The sequence below is a fragment of the Tachypleus tridentatus genome, chromosome 10 (genome assembly GCF_004210375.1).
Source record: "Tachypleus tridentatus isolate NWPU-2018 chromosome 10, ASM421037v1, whole genome shotgun sequence".
Lineage (NCBI taxonomy): Eukaryota > Metazoa > Arthropoda > Merostomata > Xiphosura > Limulidae > Tachypleus > Tachypleus tridentatus.
The window spans coordinates 111,026,990-111,038,182 of NC_134834.1; the positions used below are offsets into that span (position 1 = coordinate 111,026,990).

The following is an 11,193-nucleotide window of genomic DNA, read 5'->3' on the forward strand; positions in this document are numbered from 1 at the left end:
GTACAGGAATCCACACCGAGGGGATTGTTGTTACTATAACAACACAGGACAATAAAAGATTCGGTCGCACAGCAGGCCAATGACATTAGATTATTTTTGCTTTGTTCTTTTCTTACTAGTTAAACAAGAACACAGTAGTCAAACAGTACGTATCATTAGTGTTTTATTTTACATGGAGATTCTGCGCTTGGACAGGGTAAAGGAAGGATATACCTCTGAAAGGCTCTTGAATTCTACGTGTTATATTTTGCTTCATATTTTGGTAGTGTTTTGACTATTCACTTCGAGTTTCACGCCAGTAGATACAAAGACAGAAGACCTTTTACCATTTGAATTAGCCCGAGACAGGAAGTTCAACTTCGCTAAGCAACGAGGCGACATGCCGGCCGGGGAGTTGGAGACCAGGGAAAACGATGTAGCGTCTGAAACTGAGGGAGCAAGCCCGTCTGTTTCAGGGACAAAAAGTAAGTCTAGTGACTGTGGCCAAATAGAAAATGATAATGTAAAATTAAAATCTTTAATGTTTATAGCAGAAAAAGAATTAAAAGCAAAGTTAACGCCTATTAAAGAAAATACTGTTAGGACTAGAAAAAAAAGAAAACTAGTAAAAGATATGATTTCAGCATCTGAAGATAATGTAGCTAAGACTACGGTTATAGACTATAATATGCCAACAACTAGCAGTTCTAGCAACCCAAACCCCACCCTGGATATTCCACAACAAACAAGTTCAGACAAAGACGAAGTTCTTTCTGACGACGAAGGCTTCACGCTTGTGCAGACTCGAAGTCAGAAAAAACAAATTAAACAAAGAACAACCACCACAGACACACATACACAACTCGCACCAAAATCACCTAAGCACGCAATTATAATCCAAGGAGTTCCTGGTAGTTTCAACCAGCCACAATTAGCCAAAGAAATATACAGGTGCAAACCTAACACAAAGATTACTAATGTTAAGCGTCTGCCCAGAGGCGGTGTTCTGGTTCAAGAACAGGAACCCGCTGACTTAAACAGTCTACTGAAAGCTTGCCTTCAGACGCGTTCAAAACAGGAAATATTACAATACACCTACCAGGAACTAAACCAACACCGAAATATTTTGTGATACGAGGTGTACATAATTCAATAGACATAGAAGACATTAAGGAAGAGTTAAGCACACAAAACATAAAACATATTTCAGTAGACCGTATAATTTCAAATATTACTAAAAGACCCACAAACCTAATCAAAGTAGTCACAGACAACAGCCAGGATATTACACAATTCATTAATAATGGTATCACTATGTGGTATCAAAAGTACACAGTAGAACAAACAAAAACACCAGCAGTGGTTGTCACACAGTGCTACCAGTGCCAAAGGTTTGGACATGTAGCAGCAGCATGCCAAGCAAATGCGCGTTGTGTGGGCTGTGGGGAGAATCACCACATTACACAGTGTACTAAACAGAACCCCAAACCCAAATGCTGCAATTGTGGGGAAGAACACACGGCAAATTATAAAGGATGTCAGAAATATAAATCCATTAAAACACACTTATACGAAATTAAAAATCCCAACATGAACAAGCCGCCACCACCACGAACCATTAAGGAACCCACACCTACCACTCCAGCACCACAAAGTACAACTACACAAACAAACACTTACGCTGCAGTGGTTAAAACTTCATCATCCCGACAGGAAAAACCATCACCAAGTGAAGAAGAAATACCAAAACCACCTCAAAACACACAACCAACAACAATTGAAACAACACTGACATCTGCCATAACTTCCACCATATCGGAAATAATGGCAGAATATACAAACCCTACAAACACCAACAGTCTCACAGACATAATAGTTAAAATCATATTGAAAAACATACACAAATTCCTGCCGCAAATTTTAACCTCCATCATAAACTCTACTAAACATGGATAACTTCACAGTTCTACACATCAATATCCAGGGTGCTCTTGCTTCCAAGAAACATGAGATTGAAGATACAACAAGCTCCATAAAACCTGATGTAATTATAATTAGTGAAACTCTTCTGTATAACTACCATAGATTTAAACTAAACAGCTACTCCATTATTAGACATGACAGGAAGGATAATAGAGACCCAAACAGAGGTCTTTTATTATTGTATAAGACTGAACTTATAGTTCAGGAACTTACTATCCCTTCCAGTAATGAATCTATAATTATTAATGTAAAAACGCAAAATCATACAGACGTTACTGTGGCGGGCATCTACTGCTCGCCTAGTACAGTGTTAGATGTAAATCTATTGAATATATTGTATAATACCAACTGTAATCTTATTATTATCGGCGACCTAAACAGTAAACATATAGCATTCAACTGTCGTAGTACAAACGCAAATGGCAATTTACTTTTTCAATTTTTGGATGAAACAAACATGACTTTATTAAACGATGCAACACCGACACATATCCCGTACGCACACGGCACCAATGAAATACTGGACCTATGCCTGTGTTCGTCAAATATGAGTCGCAAATTCGTAAATTTTCATGTTGGTCACTATCTATATCGTGACCACCTCCCAGTTTGGTGTATCTTCAATCTCACCCCCCACTTAAATAAAATCATAGTGAGAGACCAACTGAACTACTAAAAAAGCTAATTGGCCAGTTTTCCAAACTATATTAAATGAAACCTTACCTCCAGAAGTACTACATATTGCCGCGGACGCATCAGATATAGATGCATACTGTCATATCATCTCTGAGTGTCTAAAACATGCAGCCAACAGTTCGATACCGAAACAAAAACACTTCACAACAACTCATTCATGGCAACCACATAAAGACATAATACACTTAATTAAAGACAGACGTATACTCCGCAGACAGTACATTCAAAATCGCAACCCCACACTTAAAACTCAGATAAACACAATAAGGAATAAAATACGAAACTTAATCAGACAACAGAAACAAGAAAACTGGGACACCTTCTGTTCCGATCTAAATCACAAAACTGATCCTAAACAATTCTGGACACACTTGAAAAGATTTACAAATACAGGAACAACAAACACAGTATATCCACCACTGGAACTGGATGGAGAAACAGCATACACTAACACAGAAAAAGCCGAGATATTTAAAAAACACCTAGAAAACACGTTCAAGACACATCATGAACCAGACATGAACAGATACTTTTATAATACAGTCACAAACTTTATTGATCAAAACAGAAGCATTTTTACACCTAAATTTCCAGTCAACACTATTATACACCAAGAGAAAACAAAAGACTGGAGCACTCATCAACTGTTTAAAGATATCACTGTAACGGAAGTCGTAACTGCTATTAATAGCACAAAAAACAAAGCCCCTGGAGAAGATGGTATTCAAGCTATCCTCCTAAAACACGGCACTCAGAGATTATATGAACACCTAACAGCTTTATTTAATCTATCATTATCAGCGGGATATATCCCCGTTTCTTGGAAGGAAGCAATAATATTAATGTTCCAGAAAGAAGGAAAGCCAGCGAATAAACCAAACAACTACCGCCCAATTAGCTTAACCAGTTGTATTGGCAAAATATTAGAGAGGATAATTAGTAATCGTCTCTCAGTATACTTAGAAGAAAATTCAAAATTATGAATGAATGTCGTCGGTGTTTGGGTAATAAAAGTTCATACCCTGGAGGGTCAGGTTCTCTATGACCTCTTCCTCCTCCCCGTACTTATATTCTTGGCTGATTGATATTTATAACTGTGAACTGAATTTTATTTGGTCCTTTTCAGGACAATGTCCATGTATTTTGGCTCGTATACAGTGTTTATTCTATTAACAGAATGTCAAGTTTGCTGGTGACATTTTTGTTTTAAATACATAAATAAATAAACTATAAATATATATTTTTTAATTTTTATTTAAAGTTTATATTTTTTTCTTTTTTATTTATTTTTATATTTGAAATATAAGTTAACTGTGGAGAGATATTTAGGACTAGCTTCATCATGTATGAGGTACCTGTCTAGTTCGCATAGTAATTCGTTTTTCATCCAATTCTTATTAAAGTACATAATTGTAATACGTAGGAGTCTATCTGGTATGTTCGAGTATTTGTGAATGAATTGAGATGATATTGTTCTTGGAACTCTATGCAGTTGTGAGGAGTATGCAAAATTACCAGAAACTCAAAACTACCGCCAAACTTCAGACCACCTGATTCGACTTACAGAATCAATTACTGACAGCTTTAACAAAAACGAATGCACTGTAGCTTGCTTTCTCGATATTGAGAATGCTTTTGACACAGTGTGGCATAATGGTTTGCGTCATAGTTTACATGAAATGGCTTTACCCCACGAAACTATTCGTTGGCTGTCCAACTTTCTGGAAAACCGAAAGTGCAAAGTAAATGTAAATGGGGCCCACTCAGGGTCCTTTTCACCCGAAGCAGGAGTCCCGCAGGGAGGGGTTGTTAGCCCTATATTATTTATCATGTACGTGAGTAATATGCCTCTGTCGGACCTAAATTTAGGTTATGCATCACAGTTCGCTGACGATGTAGCAGTCTGGAAAAGTGCCCCCACTCCGTCAATAGCAGCAACGAACCTACAACCAGTCCTAAATAACATCGAAGAATACTGCCAAAAATACAGAATCAAAATCAATATTCCAAAAACCCAAGTCATAGTATTGAGCAGACTGAATAAGCTGAAAAAAGATCCACCAAAACTCTATATGAATGGATCACTTTTACTGACTGCTACTTCTGCTAAATTTCTAGGTCTAACCTATGATTCAAAATTAACGTGGCTACCACATATTAAAAATGTACTGATACGAATCTGGAAAAGAGCAAACTATGCAAGAAGTCTTTCAGGTAAAATCCAAGGAACATCACCAGACAACATACTTAAAATCTACAAAACGTACATTAGACCAACAATAGAATATGCATCACCTGCCTGGATTAACATAGCACCCACACATGTACAGAAACTTCAACGTATACAAAATTCAGTACTAACTTCAGCATATAAAGTACCACGTAGCACCTCAACCACATTCATGCACAAGTATGCAAACATAGATACAATAGCTGAAAGACTCTTGCATAATTCTCTAAAATATTTCAATAAGAATTGGCATAAAATGACTTAATGTGTGATCTCGACAGATATCACGTACATGATGTAAATGGTCCTAAATACCTCTCCCCTTTTAACATATATTTAAGAAATGTAACAGAAGCTGGCCACTATGCACTAGACACTTAGTCCTTGTTTCTTTTTATTATTATAATTATTATTTTCTTTTTTAATCATTATTATTATTTTTTTTTCCTTTTGAATTATTATTCAAGTATTGAATAATAATAATTATTATTACTTTCTTTTTGTGTGTGTGTGTTACTACAAGTAGTAGTATCATTCTCTCAATCGAGAAAAAGGAGAAAAATACAAAAAAATATATATATATGAAAATACAAAAAAAAAATATTTATAAAAAAAATTAAACGAAGAAAAAAAAACTTCTTGTTCGTCCATGCATGGACTGAGCCCTGAAATGGACCTGAGTATGATGTTATACTTTTACTCTGGTCCAAAGCTTTAAAAAAAACAAAAAAACCCTAAAGACAGACGCTATAATCGTTCGGGAGGGAGGAAGAGGTCAAATGTACCTGACCCTCCTGGGTATTTAACAACATCAATACCCAAATACCGACACAGTGAAACTTATTTTACTTAGTGAATTTGTTTACTTTCTCGTTTAACATGTTTAATATGTTTATGGTCATGTTTAACATGTTTGTGGTCTTATTTAACATGTTTATGGTCATGTTTAACATGTTTATGATCACTACCTTATATATTTTGTGGAATTCAGTTCGTTTTCTGTTTTTAACTCTCTATGATTTGGTTACTTTTCCAATTATTTTTATCTAGGTACGTTTGTTTGTTGTTAAACACAAACCTACACAATCAACTAACTATCTGTGCTTTTCCCTCTGATGGTATCGAAACCCTATATTTAGCATCATAAGTTAGCTAAGTCAACGCTGGAAGCGGAGGAGTGGGAGGATAATTTATTTATTTTGAATTTCGCACAAAGCTACTCGAGGGCTATCTGTGCTAGCCGTCCCTAATTTAGCAGTGTAAGACCAGAGAGAAGGCAGCTAGTCATCACTACCCACCGCCAACTATTGGGCTACTCTTTTATTAACGAATAGTGGGATTGACCGTCACATTATAACGCCCTCACGGCTGAAAGGGCGAGCATGTTTGGTGTGATGGGAATTCGAACCCGCGACCCTCGGGTTACGAATCGAATGCCTTAACCACCTGGCCATGCTGGGCCAGGGAGAGGATGTAGTTACTATCTAATTATATTTCTTGAAGTTCTGTTACTTTCTGGATCTTATATTTTAGGATCTGTTTATTTTTCCCTGTGGTATTAGTTAGGATTCGACTTTCTAGTTATGTTTAAAAGCAATAAAATCATTAATACACTGTCACAATTTTAACATCAGAAGTGAGAACGTTGATTTCTGGCCTCAGTTTAAATGTTAGCAAACGATCTTTATTTATCCATCACTGGCCCCTGCTATGTCCTTAATTGTTTGGTTTTTAGCAAAACCTTTTTAGGCTACCTACTGTGTTCACCACGGAAAATCTAACCACTGGCCCCTGCTATGTCCTTAATTGTTTGGTTTTCAGCAAAACCTTTTTAGGCTACCTACTGTGTTCACCACGGAGAATCTAACCACTGGCCCCTGCTATGTCCTTAATTGTTTGGTTTTTAGCAAAACCTTTTTAGGCTACCTACTGTGTTCACCACGGAGAATCTAACCCCAGATTTTAGAGTTGTAGGTCTATAAACTTACCGCTGGTCCACAAGAGATGACGCTACTATCTTTAATAAATTAGAATGAACAGGAACTTCGCACTGGTCTAGGGCTTGTGCAGGTATGTTGGACTTAATGGGTGATATTTAATGCTATTTTACACGTGTCGGTGACGTTTCAGTAAAACCAACGTAACCTTGCTGATAGCAAAAAACAAGTACATTTACAAACGCCTGAAGAATATTCTAAAGATGGAATTCGATCTTTAAATTAAAAACAGGAAAGAACTATGAGTTTAAACTATTTTATTATTTTATTTTATTATTTTATTAGTGATGATATCTTTGCTATTTAATAATAGTTTTTACACTAGCTGAACAGTAAGCACCAGTGTGACGTCTACTGTTGACAACCATCATAATCAGAATCTTTCGTTCTTGGACATTCATAAATAATGATACCGGACATGTTAAAACTCGAAGTTTATCACAAGAAAACTATCACTGAACTTTAATTTATTTTTAAACTTTTATTCCAACTATCTTTAAAAAAATCAAGTTGAAATACTTTTTTATTATGTTTATGTTGTTGTGAATTAAACGCAAAGCTACACAATGAGCTCTCTGTGTTCCGTTCACCACGGGTATTGAAACCTGGTTTTTAGCGTTGTAAGTCCGCAGACATGCCGCTGAGCCACTGTGTTTATGAGGTATTTAGCTTATACGATGGTTTACATACAGAAATTTTGTGTAAAACTGATTCTCCAAAGTTATTTTATTGATAGAGTACTTCGTATATATACACACATATAAGTACAAAATCTGTGAGTCTGTTTATTTGTTCGTTATCTAACTGCTATTGGATAGCTGGGCCAATCTCAACCAAACGTTGTGGGATGATGGGTCGAAACAAGGGGTATCTTAATGGGAATCAGATCTCTTCACTTCCCATTATTGTTGTTTTTGAGCATTTGTTATCTTTGACTAAGTGTTGTTATTTTTTTTATTTCGCTCAAAATTACACGAAGGCTATCTGCGCTAGCCGTCCCTAATTTAAAAGTGTAAGACTAAAGGGAAGGAAGTTATTCATCACTACCCATCGTCAACTCTCGGACTACTCTTTTACCAACGAGTAGTGGGATTGACCGCTCATTATAACGCCCCCACAGCCGAAAGGAGGGCGAACATGTTTGGTGTGACGGAAATTTCAACCCGCCACCCTCAGATTACAGTCGAGTGCCTTAACCACCTGGTCACGCATAGCCTCATGCGCTCGCATCACGATTCTGGCCTAGAGAGACTCATGGGAAGGCGGTTTACTGAAACTGCACATTTCATTATAGAAGTGAGAGGGTTATCATATGATTCGTCCAATTGTCCAAAAAACAGTGTTATTTTATTTCACCGTGAGCTTCGTCGGGGACTGAAAAGTATTTCAGTAATCTATTGTGTATGTGGTGAAAATGTGACAATTCAAACTGACAATGCACCAGAAGAAAGACATCACATTGTGAATGTTTCTGTTGTTTGTGGTTTCACTGCTACAAATTCTGGACATTCACAATTGGAAGAAGTGTGCTCTATCATGAATATACTCTGTCTGAGCTTCAACACTTTTCAGAAGTGTGAGTAAAAGGTTGGCAAGGTAGACATTCAGCACGTCAGAGTGTGCATGTGTTTCATTAAAAGTTAATAAAGTTCATATATATGTGTGTATGTGTGTCAAACAAAAGAAATTTTATTTAAATATTTATAGCTTTTTTTTTACCCAAAACTTTTATTTTTACTGTTGTGAATAACATTGAATATTTTACTATGCATTCTGGCTTCCAAAGTGATATTTTTTGGTGTTTTAATTTCTATTATAAATATTTCAAATAAACCAAAATTATATTCTTCCTGGTTTAGGAACAGGAATTACTGGTCCATAGACAGGTTGTGAAGAAAGATGTCTTTCTATAGAAGCTTGAGATGTGCACATGGATGGAGTTCCATATATTACTGTAATAGTTGATGAAGGATGGAGAAACAGAAACTATAGGCAGAAGTTCACAACCAACTCAGGTTGTTATTGGTCAAAGGACAAAAAACTTGTTCTTAGATGTAAAAAATAAATTTTGTTGTGTGTGAATGGTAGTAACAAGGAAAGAAGAAACCAAACATATTTGTTACAGAAACTGGAACGAGTCTTCTAGTCCAATAGAATCTAACATAACTGTAGAAGGTCAGAAGAGATGCGTAAGATCTGGTACAAGAAAATAACTGGTGAGGTTATTCATGTGTACATAAACACTTATCGAGACTGTTTCTTATGGAGCATGCTAACCATGTTGTAAGACCCTACACAAATTTTATTTAAGAAAACTGTAAATAGGATATTTAGATTAAAAATGTGCTGGTGAAGCTATTCGTCACGAATTACAAAACAGTAATTCTGTAGAGGAACTGAATCCGTTCTACCACATATTTAGTGATCGTAGTAAGTAAACATACTATTACTGTTTTCATGAAAAAATAACTGATATCTAAACAAACTACTTGAATAACATAGCTTATAAATCCCTAAGCAGAATAATGACTGTATTATCAGTGATGACGAGAAACCCACTTGTTGAGAAATTTATATGCAAAAACGGCTCGTTTGGGCTGAGAAAACACTTTACATAGAAGAGCGAACAACGTTTCGACCTTCTTCGGTCATCGTCAGGTTCACAACCTTTGTTGAACCTGACGATGACCGAAGAAGGTCGAAACGTTGTTCGCTCTTCTATGTAAAGTGTTTTCTCAGCCCAAACGAGCCGTTTTTGCATATAAATGACTGTATTAGTCACACCATCTGATGACAACATACAACTTAACAGAAGTTTTTATGTATCCTGTGATAAGGTTTATCGGTAGAAATCCCTAAGCAGAATAATGACTGTATTAGTCACACCATCTGATGACAACATACAACTTAACAGAAGTTTTTATGTATCCTGTGACAAGGTCTATCGGTAGAAATCCCTAAGCAGAATAATGACTGTATTAGTCACACCATCTGATGACAACATACACCTTAACAGAAGTTTTTATGTATCCTGTGATAAGGTTTATCGGTAGAAATCCCTAAGCAGAATAATGACTGTATTAGTCACACCATCTGATGACAACAAACAACTTAACAGAAGTTTTTATGTATCATGTGATAAGGTTTATTGGTAGATCTGTAGATGAAAACAAGGATGTCACAGTATAATAACTTATGTTGCAGATTTAGCATTTCAACTTGGCCCAGGGTGACTTTGTCTGGCCCAAAAATCCAGCACTACAAAAGGTCCACCTCCCAGATTCAGAGTTCATAAAACTGAAAAATTATTTGTTAAACAAATTACAAGTTGCAAAACACGAGCTTAGTAAAACAACTCTTTATGGAAGACAGAAAGGAAACATCGACTTACAGCTTCTCACTTAGGAGACATTTGCAAGATGAGGGATACTACAACATGCAGCTCCAAAGTGAAGATAATCTTATATAGTTCTTTCTCTACACCTGCAACAGAGTGTGGTAAAAATAACGAAAGAAGTACCCTACTTGATTACTCCTTTAAAACTGGAAACTAAGTACAGGAGTGTCACCTATTAGTGAGCATAGAGAAAGGGTACCTAGCAGATACCTTTATATGTTTATAGGGTCTGATAGAATTATTCAAGACAAGTGACCCTAAAGCTAAAAGAACAATTCCTTTACAGGCTGCACTGTTAATCAAATATTTCTGTTGTACTTTACTTTGTAACTGTGTTTGTGACATAAGCTGGACTGTTCCTGAAAATGTATTTATTTACCACGTGAAACTTTTAAACAACAGGTATTTGTAATTATTTCTTCCAGTACTGTACCACCTGTCTTGTGGAACTTTACTTTGTCCGTTAGGGTAGAGACACGCGACCCTTGTTGTTATGGTAGCCACGTGTCAAGCCTTACACATGATTCTAAAATCAGATGGAAACATTTTCAATATACGACTGTTATTTTTTAAGTTCACAGTCAAAAATGCAAAAAAATCTCGTATTTTGCTCCGTATAATGAACTATACATGTAAATTTATTTATTTTTACACAATCATACAAGCAAGCTGTTGATATATAAATATTTTAAACGTAATTATAGTTTTATATTACTTACCTTTAGCTCAAAAACGTAGGAGCTATCTTCCAAACATTGTCACTATTGAAATCCTCACGGAAAACTAAGAAGTGACTTTATAAACAACTTACGTAGTTATGAATATTCTTGTATGTTGAGATCATAGTTGTAAATAAGTCTGGGAATTTTTATTATGTTTTATGTAATTGTACTTATGTGTTTTCGAAGTTT

The 11,193-nt window shown here is 35.9% G+C and overlaps 1 long non-coding RNA gene across 1 annotated transcript; it reads left to right on the forward strand.

Annotated features, from left to right (window-relative positions):
• The first annotated feature begins 329 nt into the window (after positions 1 to 329).
• Positions 330 to 10,919, forward strand: LOC143230087 (uncharacterized). The gene is made up of 3 exons (XR_013016227.1): positions 330 to 464; positions 8,745 to 9,315; positions 10,090 to 10,919. It is a non-coding gene; the product is annotated as an uncharacterized LOC143230087 (long non-coding RNA).
• The last annotated feature ends 274 nt before the right edge of the window (positions 10,920 to 11,193 follow it).